The sequence below is a fragment of the Eleutherodactylus coqui genome, chromosome 1 (assembly GCF_035609145.1).
Source record: "Eleutherodactylus coqui strain aEleCoq1 chromosome 1, aEleCoq1.hap1, whole genome shotgun sequence".
Lineage (NCBI taxonomy): Eukaryota > Metazoa > Chordata > Amphibia > Anura > Eleutherodactylidae > Eleutherodactylus > Eleutherodactylus coqui.
The window spans coordinates 173,317,302-173,333,511 of NC_089837.1; the positions used below are offsets into that span (position 1 = coordinate 173,317,302).

The 16,210-nt window shown below is 45.4% G+C and overlaps 1 long non-coding RNA gene across 1 annotated transcript in view; it reads left to right on the plus strand.

The window, feature by feature from the left end:
- The window catches only part of LOC136628165 (uncharacterized), a 115,496-nt gene that overhangs the window by 45,545 nt on the left and 53,741 nt on the right, over positions 1-16,210 (plus strand). The window contains exon 2 of the long non-coding RNA XR_010792858.1: positions 5,035-5,179. This is a non-coding gene — a long non-coding RNA (uncharacterized lncRNA). The remainder of the gene's footprint in view (positions 1-5,034; positions 5,180-16,210) is intronic.

Sequence of the window (16,210 nt, forward strand, 5' to 3'; positions counted from 1 at the left end):
ACACGCGGCCAAGACTTCACCACTTGATTTGTCGGTTCTCGTTGCTTCAGACTATATTATTTGGATATTGCCTTTCTGAACACAAGGAGTTGACAGAGGTCCTAATGGGCCTACACGTCTCCTGGGTCAAGTAAGTAATTTACCATTCAGTCTTCTCACTCACTAATTAGTTTTCATTGGAGGATTGTCCTTGAGCGCTTTGTGCCTCTTTTTGTTTCTTCATTCTACTTATTATCCTGCACCACTGCACTGGATTGGACAGCTGCAACTGACGCTCTCCCAGTTGGCTGACCTACATTGGATAAGGATCCTCAGCCATCTATTGAGGATATTTACAGAAAGCCAGGCTGTTGGGTGTTGTGTTGCATCCCGCAGGCGCAGGGGTGACCCCACTACATCAGATGAGTCTGTTTTTGCACATCCACTGTTTAGTTTTTTTCCCATTTGGGGGCGCTGTACTTTTTTATACATCTATTTGTGAATAAGTAGTACTAGAACAGGCTAAGGCTTCAGCTTCTGTAGGTGACTTTTAAATCGACCCTCCAGTCCTGGATAAACAAAGATGGCCGAACCACTTCTCTGACTGCCTGATGCACAGTGTGCATAGTACACATTGGTAGTCTAAAATACTACATGCTGCTTCGACTAGTCAGCGCTGCTCATGTGGAAAGGACTAGTTAATGAAAGCAGGTGTAGTGTTTGTAGTGTGTTGAACTAATGATGCGTACTCGTGCACAGTATACATCAGCAGTGAGAGAAGCCGGAGTGACCATCTTTGTCTCTTCAGGCCCGGAGGCCACTTTAAGCTTAACTTCAGTCAATACCTTAAAAGGATTTTCTAATCACAAGTGAGGGAACATGAAGTCCGTGGAGCTATGTTTCATACTCACCTGGTGCCCCGCTTTTGCACTGTGCCCCTGCGTATTTGGCATGTGCTGACAGTGTGACTCTTTCCAGACAGCAAAGTGCATGCTTTCTCTCATTCATCTCTAGTGGAGAGCATGTGCACAGAGCTATCTGAAAACAAATACCATGTGTGTCAAATTCGTGGGGACACAGCGCAGGAACGGGGCACTCCCTGAACTCCCAGTTCTCTCACCTTTCAGCCCTCTAACATAGTTTATAAGGCTCAAAGTTGTTGACAAGTTTTCTTTAAAATCGATTGTTCCCAGTAAGAGAAACCAAGTAATCTTGTAGATATGATACCTTTTAACGGCTAACTAAAATACATGATGTTATAGTGAGCTTTCAAACCTACTCAGGGTCCTTCCTCAGGCATAATGAAATAGATCCGAAGAGGCATGCATATATATATATATATATATATATATATATATACATACGAGGGGCTGCTGATAAGTCTTTGGCTTTGTGTTCTTTTTTTGTTTCTGGGGTAACGAATGTTACATCACATGGAAGCCTTATGTGTCTAATATATGTTTTCAAAATGTTGTGTTTGTAGCTTATGGCAACAGTGATCTAGGCAAGCGGGAAGACAAAATGGCGAAGTCTAAGGCGATATTCACAGCAAATGAGAGCAGGGGAGTGATAAAATTCTTGCTTCTGCAAGGAACGTCTGCGAAGGATATTCATGGTGATATGTCGCAGACATTGGCGGATCAGTGCCCTTCATATTTTACAGTTAAGAACTGGGTTGCCAAATGTAAAAAGGGGCCACTTCAGCACCAATGATGAGGAACGTCCTGGACGACCGAGAGAGGTTATTGTTCCGGAGATCGTCGATGCTGTGCACAACCTCATACTGGAGAATCGGCCAGTTTCAGCTAAAGGAATAGCAGACATCATGGGGATTTCTCGTGAACGTGTTTGTGTCATCATCCATGAACATTTGAACATTAAGAATCTATCTGCAAAGTGGGTCCCCAAATGTTTGACAACAGATCAGAAAAGCATGCAAGTGAAAACTTCCCGGTCCATTTGTCAGCGTTTCCGGACTGATAAGAACTTCCTGGATTGACTGGTCACTATGGATGAGACCTGCATTTATTTGTATGACCCTGAAACCAAGGAGCAGTCAAAAGAGTGGAGGCACAGTGCTTCTCCTCACCCAAAGAAGTTCAAGGTGCAAAAATCAGCCACTAAGTTGATGGCGTCTCTGTTATGGGATAAGGAGGACGTTTTGCTAGTGGACTACCTTCAAAATAGTTCCACCATCAATGCAAGATATTACATTGAACTTTTGGACCAATTGAAGGCAGCTCTGAAGGCCAAAAGGCGCGGCAAGCTGTCCAAAGAAATCTTGTTCCTGCAAGACAACGCCTCCACTCACACTGCACAAGTGACCACGGCAAAACTGGTGAAGCTAGGCTTCCAGCTGGTTTACCACCCACCTTATTCACCAGATCTAGCTCCCTCCGACTATCATCTGTTTCCAAACCTGAAGAAACACCTCAAGGGCACCAAATTTCACACCATTTCTGATGCCATGGCTGTTACGGATGACTGGTTTGAGGCACAACCGAAATCCTTCTTTTTGCAAGGCTTACAGAACTTGGAATACTGATGTAACAAGTGTGCTGACATCAGTGGAGTGTATGTGGAACAAATGTAAAGTTTCATCTTCCTATCTCATTTCTTTCTGGTTAAAGCCGAAGACTTATCAGCACCCCCACGTACACATATATAAAATCAGCATGCAGAAATTTTTAATTCTTAATTTTTTAAGTCTCAGTTATTGTTTTTGATGACCGACATAATTATATCTGTGCATACGAACGTAAATAAATTCTATTGCGCACAAACTGCAAACTCGAGCTTTTGTACTGATGTACTGTACCTTTTACACAAAAATGTACTTTAAACTCTGAATTACCACAGGATGAAACAGATTAAACGTAGACCATGGTTCATTATGTTGATAATGTCAGGCCATACACCTTCGTGTCAGACCATATTTAACCCTGACTGACACAACAGTTAGGACATTAATAATTCAGATAAGCACGAAAGATTTTTGCTTTTTTTCTCAACAATTCAAAGTACACTGGGAACATCTCCAGCAGCTGACTCTACTGAGTACAGAATTTTGCTGAAAATAGTATTTCATGCACATGCATTCAAAGGTTATTCCTCTGTTGAATCCATAATCAAATTGTACTATGTTCCTTTAGATTATGTCACTTGGTGGTATTCTCCCACAGAAGCATTTCTCCTAGGGAAGAATATTTTTCGAATACGATACTGGACAGAGCTAGAGTACTGAAACACTGGAGTGACGTGAGATGTGGTAGAGGCTCTGTAGACACAAATCTGCCATGTGGCCTTAAAGGGGCTGTCTATTTGTAAACTACTGAGGGCCACCAATTGTAGAACAGCGGGGGTCTGCAGCCAGATATTCCCATTAATCAGCTTTTCGCTGGGCCTGTGTATCTATACACGGAGCTAATTTCTGTAGGCTCAGGATGGTGTCAACAGGGCTCCTGAACAGAGACCACAACAAGGTGGGAACAGGCTGAACAAATAAACCTATGATGCTTCCCCTCCTATTTACAGTGGTACTTGAAAGTTTGTGAATAATCAGAATTTCCCATATTTTTGCTAATATTTGACCTAAAACTACGTTAGATTTTCAAACAAGTCTTAAAAGTAGATAAAGCGAAACAAATAAGTCAAAAATAATAAACTTGGTAATTTATTTATCGAGGAAAATGATCCACTATTACATGTCTGTGATTAGCAAAAATATGTGAACCTTTGGTTTCAGCATCTGGTGTGAACCCCTTATGCCACAATAACTTCAACTAAATCTTTCTAGTAATCGTTGATTAGTCCTGCACATCTGCTTGGAGGAAGTTTAGCCCACTTCTCCATACAAAACAGCTTCAACTCTGTTATGTTGGTGGGATTTCTCCTATGAACGGCTTGCTTCAGGTCCTTCCACAATATTTCTATAGGATTAAGGTAAGAATTTAAACTTGGCCATTCCAAAAGTTTAGCTTTATTCTTTTTTAACCATTCTTTTGTGGAATGACTCATGTCCTTTGGGTCATTGTCTTGCTGCATGACCCACGATCCCTTGAGATTTAGCCCAGGGACAGTCGTCCAGACATTTTCCTTTAGAATTTGCTGGTGTAATTTAGAATTCATTGTTTCATCAATTATGGCAAGCTGTCCTGGGCCAGATGCCACAAAACAGGCCCAAACCATGATACTATTATCACTGTTTCCCAGATCTATGAGGTTTATGCTGTAATGCAGTGCTCTTCTTTTCCCAAAAATTAACAGTTCTCCTTTAAGGTGAAAAGTTCTATCTTGGTCTCATCCATCCACAAAACACTTCCAAAAAATCACCTGGAGAAGCCAGGAGGCTATAATAAACGATGGATGGGCAGTAATGTTCTTTTTGGAGAGCAGCAGCTTTCTTCTTGCAGTCCTGCCATGCACGCCATTGTTGTTCAGTATCACCCTGATAGTTGACTCATGAACATTAACTAATGTGATTAAAGCCATTAGTTGCATAGCAGTTACCTTGGGTCCCTTTGTGACCTTATAGATTATTATACGCCTTGCTTTTGACATGAGATTTATTGGTCCATCACTCCTGGGGAGAGTAATAATGGTTTTGAATTTCCTCCATTTGTATGCAATCTGTCTGACTATGGATGGTGGAGCCCAAATTCTTTAGAGATGGTTTAGTAACCTTTTCCACCCCGATAACCATCAACAACTCTTCTTCTGGCGTCCTCACAAAATTTAAATAACAGGATCTATCTAGTCTGATCTTCACAACACATTTATTAATGCCATCATACTCTTCCACAAATGTGTTGTGAAGATCAGACTAGATAAATCCGTGTTATTTAAATAAAACAGGTCATCCACTTAAACCTGGTTTGCATCCCAGTGATTGAAAACAGCTAATTTCATATTCAAATTATCTGCTAATCCTAAAGGTTCACATACGTTTGCAACTCAAAGACATGTGATAGTGGATCATTTTCCTTAAAAAATAAATGACAAAGTCTAATAATTTTGATTCACTTGTTTGATTTCATGCTCTTTATCTACTTTCAGGATTTGTGTGAAAATCTGATGTAGTTTTAGGTCAAACAGAAGCAGAAATATAGAAGAGTTTACAAACTTTCAAGGACATCTGTATACCAGGAATATGCAGGGGAGAACCTCCGAGGCAGTACTGGAGCAGCGAGGTGCGGAGCTGGTAAGTACATGTATGTTCTTTTATTGTTTTTAAGAATTGCCTGAAGTTTAGAAAAATATATAAAGGCCCATTTAGACACAACAAAAGCCATCTTTTGAGTGATAATCGTTGTGTGTAACTGCACTTGCATAGTGCAGTTTCGTTTTGCTGTCGCTCATCGTAGTCTTTCAGCATAATGAAAGACAACAATGAGCCTTATCATGGAATTACAGTGGGATACAGCTGATACTATTGTTTCAGCTGTATCCCGCTCCCTGACAGGCTGCGTATGAAGAACAGAGAGGTCCAGCTCTGTTCTCCATACCCCACTCGGAGCGCCCGGCTGTATAACAGTTGGATGCAGAAGACAAGTGGGGACACTCTGCTTGTCTTCTGCATCCTCTGCTCGCAGCACTCACTTGTCTTCTACATCCTCCGCTCGGAGCACAAGGTGATAGCTCAACGTTTGAGCGATCATCTTGCGCTGCAAATGACATAAAAATTATCGCTCAAAAGTCTCTCAAAAGACATCTTTTGAGCAATAATTGTTGTGTCTAAATGGCCCTTTACTCAGAAAACCTATTTAACCCCTTAGTGACAAAGCCTGTTTGCGCCTTAGTGACGGAGCCAAATTTTGGAAATCTGACATGCGTCGTTCAACTTAACATAACTCCGTAAAGGCTTTACATATCCAAGTGATTCTGACATTGTTTTTTCGCCACATGTTGTACTTCATTTTGGTTGTAAAAAGAGACCGATATAATTTGTGTATATTTATTAAAAGTACCAATATTGGAAACATTTTGAAAAAATTGTAATTTTTTTTTAATTTTCAACTGTAACATCTCAAATATGTCCAAACATACAGTACAAATTTTTGATAAGATATATATTTCCATCTGTTTACTTTATTCTGAATGCACACTTGAAAAAGTTTTGTGTTTTTTTTAACCATTTATAGGACGTACAAATTTAACATTACTTTTCAGCATTTTGAGGAACACTTTGTTTTCCTGCACCAAGCCAAGTTTGCAAAGGCTCATGAGTGTCAGAATAATAGATACCCCCCCCAAATGACCCAATTTTAAAAACTACACCCCTTAATGTATTCACTGAGGGGTGTCATGAGTATTTTGACCCTACCAGTTTTTTTCAGGAATTAATTCAATTTAGAGGAGAAAAAATAAAATTTCATAGTTTTGCAAATATGTCATTTTAAAGACATATTTTTTTCCTATATTGCCCAAGAAAATGAGGATTTACACCCCAAAATGGATACCCCTGTTTCTCCCGTGTTCAGAAACATACCCATTGTGGCCCTAATCCTATGTCTGGATGCACAACGGGACCCAAAATGAAAGGAGTAGTCGGTATCTTTCAGAACATAAATTTTGCTTGAAGGCGTTTTGGGCCCATAGCACTTTTGTAGAGCTCTTGAGCGGCCAAAACCAAAGAGAACCCCCACAAGTGACCCCATTCTGAAAACTAGACCCCTTAACGAATTTATCTAGGGATGTACTGCCCATTTTGACGCCACAGTTTTTGAATGAATTCAAGCAAAGCAAAAGGAAAAAAATGTGATTTTCGTTTTTTTGGCAATTCTGTCGTTTTAAAAACTGCTTTTTTGGTACAGCACACACATGAATGAAGACTTGCACCCCAAAATGGATACCCCTGTTTGTCCCGTGTTCAGAGGCATACCCATTGTGGCCCTAATCATATGTGTGGATGCACAACGGGGCCCAAAATGAAAGGAGTAGTCGGTGGCTTTCAGAACATACATTTTCCTTGAAGGCGTTTTAGGCCCCATAGCACTTTTGTAGAGCTCTTGAGCGGCCAAAACCAAAGAGAACCCCCACAAGTGACCCCATTTTGAAAACTAGACCCCTTAAAGAATTTATCTAGGGGTGTACTGCCCATTTTGACCCCACAGTTTTTGAATGAATTCAAGCAAAGCAAAAGGAAAAAAATTGATTTTCATTTTTTTGGCAATTCTGTCGTTTTAAAAACTGCTTTTTTGGTACAGCACACATATGAATGAAGACTTGCACCCCAAAATGGATACCCCTGTTTGTCCCGTGTTCAGAGACATACCCATTGTTGCCCTAATCTTTTGTCTGGATGCACAACGGGGCCCAAAACGAAAGAAGTAGTTGGTGGCTTTCAGAACAGAAATTTAGCATGAAGGTGATTTAGGCCCCATTGCCTACTTGTAGAGCCCTTGAGCGGTCAAAACGACAGAGAACCCCAACAAATAACCCCATTTTAAACACTAGACCCCTTATCGAATTAATCTAGGGGTGTACTGTGTATTTTTACCCTACAATTTTTGAATAAATCTAAGCAAAGCAGTAGGAAAAAAAATTACAATTTTCATTTTTTTGGCATTTGTATCAATTTAAAAACAGTTTTTTTTGTACAGCACACATAGGAATGAAGACTTTCACCCCAAAATGGATACCCCTGTTTGTCCCGTGTTCAGAACCATACCCCTTGTGGCCCTAATCTACTTAAAGGACACATGGCTAGGCCTATAATGGAAGGAACACCCGTTTGATTTCAGGGTACAACGGGATAAATTCCAGGCCCCATTGCCCACTTGTAGAGCCATTGAGCGTCCAAAACGATAAAGAACCCCCTCAAATGACCCCATTTTAAAAACTAGACCCCTTAATGAATTCATCTAGGGGTGTATTGCGTATTTTGACCCCACTGTATTTGAATAAATCTAAGCAAAGCAGAAGGAAACAATTCCGATTTTCATTTTTTTGGCAATTTTGTCAATTTAAAAACAGTTTTTTTTGTACAGTGTACATAGGAATGAAGACATTCACCCCAAAATGGATACCCCCGTTTGTCCCGTGTTCAAAAACATACCCATTGTGGCCCTAATCTGCTTACAGGACACATGGCTAGGCCCATAATGGAGGGAACACCCGTTGGATTGCAGGGCACAACTGAATAAATCCCAGGCCCCATTGTTCATTTGTACGGAATAAAAATTGACTCCCTAAAAATCCCCAACCCACACACACACACTCCGCGCCCTTTTCGTCGTTCCCCAAATCTTAGATAAAAGTAATAATGTGAACTGTGTGGTATTTCCGAAGACAGGGGTAATTACGGAGGCTGGTTGGGATGGGTACATGGGGCAATAAAACCGGGTATCCCCCCTCCTCTCATGCTTTTTGGGGGTCATTTCTTGACCTCAGTGGTGGGTATAGGGTGTAAAAAGTGGCGCTCTGTGAGTCTCCGTAAGCTTGATGAGGTGCTTCGGTCTCGCACAGAAGATGCTCAACAAGCTGCTCCTGGAACTGCAGGAAGGCGAGCGTTCCCAGGGCGTCTTGTAAATTGCGTATTACAGGTAGCGGTCTGAATAACGCCGGGCTCATGCAGCCGTAGGTGGAATCCGCTTGCGGAGGCCCGCAGCGGATCCCAGCTGTGAGCCCGGCTGTGTCCCTGTGTACGGCCGCCTTTTGTACTGCGCATAACTGCCTACTCACACGGGCGGTCATTCGCAGTACACCTTTTTTTTGTTTGTATTTCCCGCACCGTCGCTTAGCGATGATGCAGGTACCCGCAGCCCGTATACAATGTAGTTGCGTATGGGCTGCGGGTATATCCGCGACCATGGAGCACAATGGGGTCTATGTTGCAGATATCCGCTGTAAAATAGAGCCTGCTGCGTTCTCTTTTCTGCGAGTGGATTACGCAATTCTGACCCGCTAATGTGAACGGAATTGTGTAATCCAATGCGATTGATCTGCGTATTACCGCGGATCAGACGCATGCGGAATCCGTAATTCCTATCCGGTCATGTGAGACCGGCCTAAGGTAGATCGCTACCTTTTTATCACGTGATCGGGGACCGCTCAACGAGGCCACCCGTCACTGCTCCAGGCTCTCAGCGACCATTGGTCGCTGGGAGCAAGGAAATTTTAAATTTCCTGTGCTCCCCGACTTCTACGCATGTGTTCACTGTTTTGCCGGCGGTCGCATGCGCAGGATCCGGAAAAGTTCACGGAGGAAGATCGCGTCGGGGTGCAAATACGGAGACCTCTGGTAAAAAGTTTCATCTCCTCTCACCGATCGCATCGGTGAGGGGAGATGGAGCTTCACCTTTTTTTTACTTTTACGTGATCGCCATTATCCATTGGATAACGGCGAACACATGACGAGGAACCGCTCACTGCAGCCCCCCGTGAAATCTCCAGGCTCTCGGCTAAGTTTTGTAGCCAGGAGCAGGGAGATTTTAAATTATCCTGGCAATCCACGGCTTTTGCGCATGCGTCCGCCATTTTGGCGACGGGCGCGTGCGCAGAAGCTGGGGTAAGGTCCGCGGATATATCCGCGGGCCTTAGGTACGTCATTTCATCCTCCGTTTTTTTAAACTTTTTTTCACTTTTTTTCACTTTTTTTTTTACTTTTACACTTTTTTTTTCACTTTTTACACTTTTTTTTTTACTTTACATGATCACTGTCATCCATTGGATAACAGTGATCATGTCCCTGGTATAATCTCTCTGTTCCTGGCTACACATAGCAGCCAAGAGCAGAGGGATTTTAAATTTCCCGGGGCTCGAGCCCATCTGTGCACGCGCCCGATGTCAATCATCGGGTGCGCATGCGCAGACGGGGATTCGGGTCCCGGGACATCGGGGAGGACTTAGGTGAGTATTTGCACCTCCCCTCATGGATCCGATCCATGAGGGGAGGTGAAACTGACTTTTTTTAAAAACTTTTTTAAACTTTTTTGCGATTTTTAGCTGGTTCCCGGCTACCTTCAGGAGCCGGGAGCCAGGAGATTTCAAATTTGCCAGGGGCCCCCGGGCTTCTGCGCATGCGCCTGACGTCATCGTCTGGCGCGCACGCGCAGAAGACCGCCGGCGGGTCCGGAGGACCCGATCTCCGGGGGACACCGCCGACAAGCCAGGTGAGAATTTTCAGCTGCTCTGATGGATCCGATCCATCAGGGCAGCTGAATAGCTAACTTTTTACGCACTTTTCTTTACTTTTTTGCGATCGGCGCTATCCATTGGATAGCGCCGATTGCAATGCCGGGGGGGGACTGTCCGCATCCTGGGATGACAGCTCCATGCTGTCGGCTACCTGCGGGCACCGAAAGCATGGAGCTGTCACGTCCTCAGGCAAGTGGGCATTAATCCAAAGAGGATGCATAAAACTACGTCCTCTAGGATTAAAGCCCACTTACTGAGGACGTAGTTTTCCGATGGGGCAGTCGTTAAGGGGTTAATTTAATTATACTGTGAAAAAGAAGAGAACAGTCTGATAAAATACCAGAGGTTACAAAGTTCAATGAGCTATGTAGCTTTATCTTTAAGCGCCTGATTTAGAATCTCTGACCTGACATAATAGTCTGGATGTTATCTAATGAGCACTGATATTGCTACCATTAATAGTCTGTACTGCTTTCCAAGTAGTGTATCACTCTAGGCTTTTTTAATGCATGATGTTTTTCACTTTTACATTGCTTTGGGTGAGATACATTTTCCTCTGCTTACCTTTTAGATTAGATCTAAAGATAGATGAACCACAGCACACCTTTGTGGTAGAATAAAATCTTTATTCTCATGCGGGTTGTTGTCAGTCGTGAAAAGCACTCAAGTGTGAGTCAAACATAGCAATGTTTGGTGAGCAAACATTTTTTCTACTACGGTTCCTCTTTCTCAATCTTGTGGCCAAGGTCTGTTACTGCTGGCACCAGTTTATTGCAATACAAGCTCCTCAGACTGGGACTTCTATTGTGCTGCTTGACCTACATGCTTTTTAATAAATAAAAGAATTGGAAACCTTCCTGAACATTTTCTTGGGCAATGTCTTGCATCTCACTTGTGCCAACATTCCATCCTTCTTTTGATTAAACAAGATGGAAAAGATGTATGCAACTAAATGCCAATAAGGAAGATGGAACAATACCTCTTTAGCGCTAGCTATTGGATGGCAGCATTCCTGTAAATCAATGCTTGACCCTTTATACAGGTCAATTGTCATTTTGAGAGGTGTATAGTAAATGGATCTCTGGAGATAAATGCAATACAATCAATACAATATTTGTGTGTTTTTGAGAGACGACATGATTTAGTGTGCATATATTTAAATACAGTGCTATTAAAAACATTCTTTCCCTCTTCCTTTTCCTTCCCTTCTCTTTTCCCCTTTAAAAAGCTTTGTCCAGGCCTATAGTTGCTTTATATATCCAAAGTATCTCTCTTCTTGAGGGTTCTGAATCTATTCGTTGTGTCTACAGGTATTTGACGTTTTTTCCATAATAGCAATAGAACAAAGTTGCAACTATGTTAAAGCGCTGCAGGCAGAAAAACGCTGTTTTAGGAAACCGTGAGTGGCATTAAATCTATGTATCTTTATTCTACACCTCAAACACTGTGTAGTGCGCCCTATACATTGTAGCTGGCGCATACAGTGCAGCATGTAGATCCGATGATTGTCGTTTGAGGTGTAGCTAGTGAACTTTGTTGTCTTGTCCGCAATATTCAGACAGACTTTTATTGCATCTATAGCAACCTCCTATGTCCACATAGAACTGCTGTATACTCTTCTGACTGTGGCTTGTTTCAGTTTGTTATGTGCTGGTCTGGTATTCAGAGATCTTGCTCCTCTAAATTTAATGTGTGGTTTAGATGGGATTATTTTTCCAAGATAAGTAGAAGAACGGGCCAATATTTATTCAAGATATTCATAATGAACGAACATGAGGGGTTGTAAGTAGTGATAAAGCAGTTGGGTGATAGCCCAAACTGTCAGTGCACAGTCGCCAGATAAGATGTGGTTGGGTGTGAACACCAAAAGTATGAGAACAGTTTCCGTGTGGACAGCATTTTGGCGTTTACTACGTGTGGTGCTGTATGTGTAACCACCCTAGCGTATAGAGAGAGGGGGAGAGCCAATGTAATGGACTCCAATCGTAAGGTATTACTTCAGGGTAATGGCTTTCTCTCTACGCATACGGCAGGAGTTGGGGGGGGTGTAGTGTGTGGACCTGTCACGGTGGCACTTACCAACTCCTAGTCGCGGAGGGATTTACCACAGCAGAGGATAGGGCCAGTAGTCCCCAGGATGAGGGGGTAGTAGTTGTGAGGTTCGTGACGCCATCATTCCACACATCGGCATTCATACACAGAGGATTAATAAACACTGGACAGGTGTATTGTACCTCGGGTCCTCAGGAACGGTTGAAGCCCGGTAAAGCTTTACTTAGTTTAACTTTGCAAAAACAGGTGATTACAGGTACATTGACGTCAGTAGTTACAGACAGAAGCTCAGAGGTTGGGAGTAGAGATGAGCGAAGGTACTCGTCCGTGCTTGATACTCGTTCGAGTATTAGCGTGTTGGAGATGCTCGTTACTAGAGGCGAGCACCACGCGATGTTCGAGTTACTTTCACTTTCATCTCTGAGATGTTAGCGCGCTTTTCTGGCCAACAGAAAGACAGGGAAGGCATTACAACTCCCCCCTGCGATGTTCAAGCCCTATACCACCCCCCTGCAGTGAGTGGCTGGCGAGATCAGGTGTCACCCGAGTATATAAATCGGCCCCTCCCGCGGCTCGCCACAGATGCATTCTGACAGAGATCAGGGAAAGTGCTGCTGATGCCGGAGCTGCTATAGGGAGAGCGTTAGGAGTGATTTTAGGCTTCAAGAACCCCAACGGTCCTTCTTAGGGCCACATCTGACCGTGTGCAGTACTGTTGAGGCTGCTTTTTGCAGTGTTGCACATTTTTTTTTTTTGTATATCGGCCGTGCAGAGCATTGCGTTCTCAGTCAGCAGTTATTGTACAGAGTATAGGGCCAGTACTGGTGAGGCAGGGAAATAGATATTCAGGCTATATAGGCAGTGGGCTTTTTCCAAAAAATTGGGGAAAAATACTATATTTGGGCTGCCTGTGACCGTCTTCAGTTTACTGCGTGTCTGCTGGGGGTAGTAGTCCTAATTAATACGCAGCTAAGCATTACAGCAGGCTTGCGCAAAATTGTTTCCTGGATCTGCTGTCTCTGTTACATCAGCGCCGTCATCCCGCCAGAGGGAAACAATATGCATAATATTATACGCTGCCTACAGTATCTATCTGCTGGGGGTAGTAGTCCTAATTAATACGCAGCTAAGCGTTACAGCAGGCTTGCGCAAAATTGTTTCCTGGATCTGCTGTCTCTGTTACATCAGTGCCGTCATCCCGCCAGAGGGAAACAGTATACATAATATTATACGCTGCCTACAGTATCTATCTGCTGGGGGTAGTAGTCCTAATTAATACGCAGCTAAGCGTTACAGCAGGCTGGCGCAAAATTGTTTCTTGGGTCTGCTGTCTCTGTTACATCAGCGCCGTCATCCCGCCAGAGGGAAACAGTATACATAATATTATACGCTGCCTACAGTATCTATCTGCTGGGGGTAGTAGTCCTAATTAATACGCAGCTAAGCGTTACAGCAGGCTGGCGCAAAATTGTTTCCTGGATCTGCTGTCTCTGTTACATCAGCGCCGTCATCCCGCCAGAGGGAAACAGTATACATAATATTATACGCTGCCTACAGTATCTATCTGCTGGGGGTAGTAGTCCTAATTAATACGCAGCTAAGCGTTACAGCAGGCTTGCGCAAAATTGTTTCCTGGCTCTGCTGTGCGTTCCGTAAGAGAAGTCAGCCTCCAACCACAGGCCAATAAGCGGCACATTTAATTACAGCGTTCTGTTTCTGCACTACTGGTAATACAGCATGCTGAGGGGTATGGGTAGGCCTAGAGGACGTGGACGCGGGCGAGGACGCGGAGGCCCAAGTCAGGGTGTGGGCACAGGCCGAGCTCCTGATCCAGGTGTATCGCAGCCGACTGCTGCGGGATTAGGAGAGAGGCACGTTTCTGGCGTCCCCACATTCATCTCACAATTAATGGGTCAACGCGGTACACCTTTATTAGAAAATGAGCAGTGTGAGCAGGTCCTATCGTGGATGGCAGAAAGTGCATCCAGCAATCTATCGACCACCCAGAATTCTGCGCCGTCCACTGCTGCAACTCTGAATCCTCTGGCTGCTGCTCCTCCTTCCTCCCAGCCTCCTCACTCCATTACAATGACACATTCTGAGGAGCAGGCAGACTCCCAGGAACTGTTCTCGGGCCCCTGCCCAGAATGGGCAGCAATGGTTCCGAATCCTCTCCCACTGGAGGAGTTTGTCGTGACCGATGCCCAACCTTTGGAAAGTTCCCGGGGGAGGCTGGGGACTTTCGGCAACTGTCTCAGGAGCTTTCAGTGGGTGAGGAGGACGATGACGATGAGACACAGTTGTCTATCACTCAGGTAGTAGTAATTGCAGTAAGTCCGAGGGAGGAGCGCACAGAGGATTCGGAGGAAGAGCAGCAGGACGATGAGGTGACTGACCCCACCTGGTTTGCTACGCCTACTGAGGACAGGTCTTCAGAGGGGGAGGCAACTGCAGCAGCAGGACAGGTTGTAAGAGGCAGTGCGGTGGCCAGGGGTAGAGGCAGGGCCAGACCGAATAATCCACCAACTGTTTCCCAAAGCGCCCCCTCGCGCCATGCCACCCTGCAGAGGCCGAGGTGCTCAAAGGTCTGGCAGTTTTTCACTGAGAGTGCAGACGACCGACGAACAGTGGTGTGCAACCTTTGTCGCGCCAAGATCAGCCGGGGAGCCACCACCAGCATGCGCAGACATATGATGGCCAAGCACCCCACAAGGTGGGACGAAGGCCGTTCACCGCCTCCGGTTTGCACCGCTGCCTCTCCCCCTGTGCCCCAACCTGCCACTGAGATCCAACCCCCCTCTCAGGACACAGGCACTACCGTCTCCTGGCCTGCACCCACACCCTCACCTCCGCTGTGCTCGGCCCCATCCACCAATGTCTCTCAGCGCACTGTCCAGCCGTCGCTAGCGCAAGTGTTGGAGCGTAAGCGCAAGTACGCCGCCACGCACCCGCACGCTCAAGCATTAAACGTGCACATAGCCAAATTTATCAGCCTGGAGATGCTGCCGTATAGAGTTGTGGAAACGGAGGCTTTCAAAGGTATGATGGTGGCCGCGGCCCCGCGCTACTCAGTTCCCAGTCGCCACTACTTTTCCCGATGTGCTGTCCCAGCCCTGCACGACCACGTCTCCCGCAACATTGTACGCGCCCTCACCAACGCGGTTACTGGCAAGGTCCACTTAACAACGGACACGTGGACAAGCACAGGCGGGCAGGGGCACTATATCTCATTGACGGCACATTGGGTGAATTTAGTGGAGGCTGGGACAGAGTCAGAGCCTGGGACCGCTCACGTCCTACCCACCCCCAGAATTGCGGGCCCCAGCTCGGTGGTGGTATCTGCGGCGGTGTATGCTTCCTCCACTAAACCACCCTCCTTCTCCTCCTCCTCCTCCTCCTACGCAACCTCTGTCTCGCAATCAAGATGTGTCAGCAGCAGCACGTCGCCAGCAGTCGGTGTCGCGCGGCGTGGCAGCACAGCGGTGGGCAAGCGTCAGCAGGCCGTGCTGAAACTACTCAGCTTAGGAGAGAAGAGGGACACGGCCCACGAACTGCTGCAGGGTCTAACAGAGCAGGCCGACCGCTGGCTTGCGCCGCTGAGCCTCCGACCGGGCATGGTCGTGTGTGACAACGGCCGTAACCTGGTGGCGGCTCTGCAGCTCGGCAGCCTCACGCACGTGCCATGCCTGGCCCACGTCTTTAATTTGGTGGTTCAGCGCTTTCTGAAAAGCTACCCACGCTTGTCAGACCTGCTCGGAAAGGTGCGCCGGCTCTGCGCACATTTCCGCAAGTCCCACACGGACGCTGCCACCCTGCAACATCGGTTTCATCTGCCAGTGCACCGACTGCTGTGCGACGTGCCCACACGGTGGAACTCTATGCTCCACATGTTGGCCAGGCTCTATGAGCAGCGTAGAGCTAAAGTGGAATACCAACTCCAACATGGTCGGCGCAGTGGGAGTCAGCCTCCTCAATTCTTTACAGAAGAGTGGGCCTGGTTGGCAGACATCTGCCAGGTCCTTGGAAACTTTGAGGAGTCTAC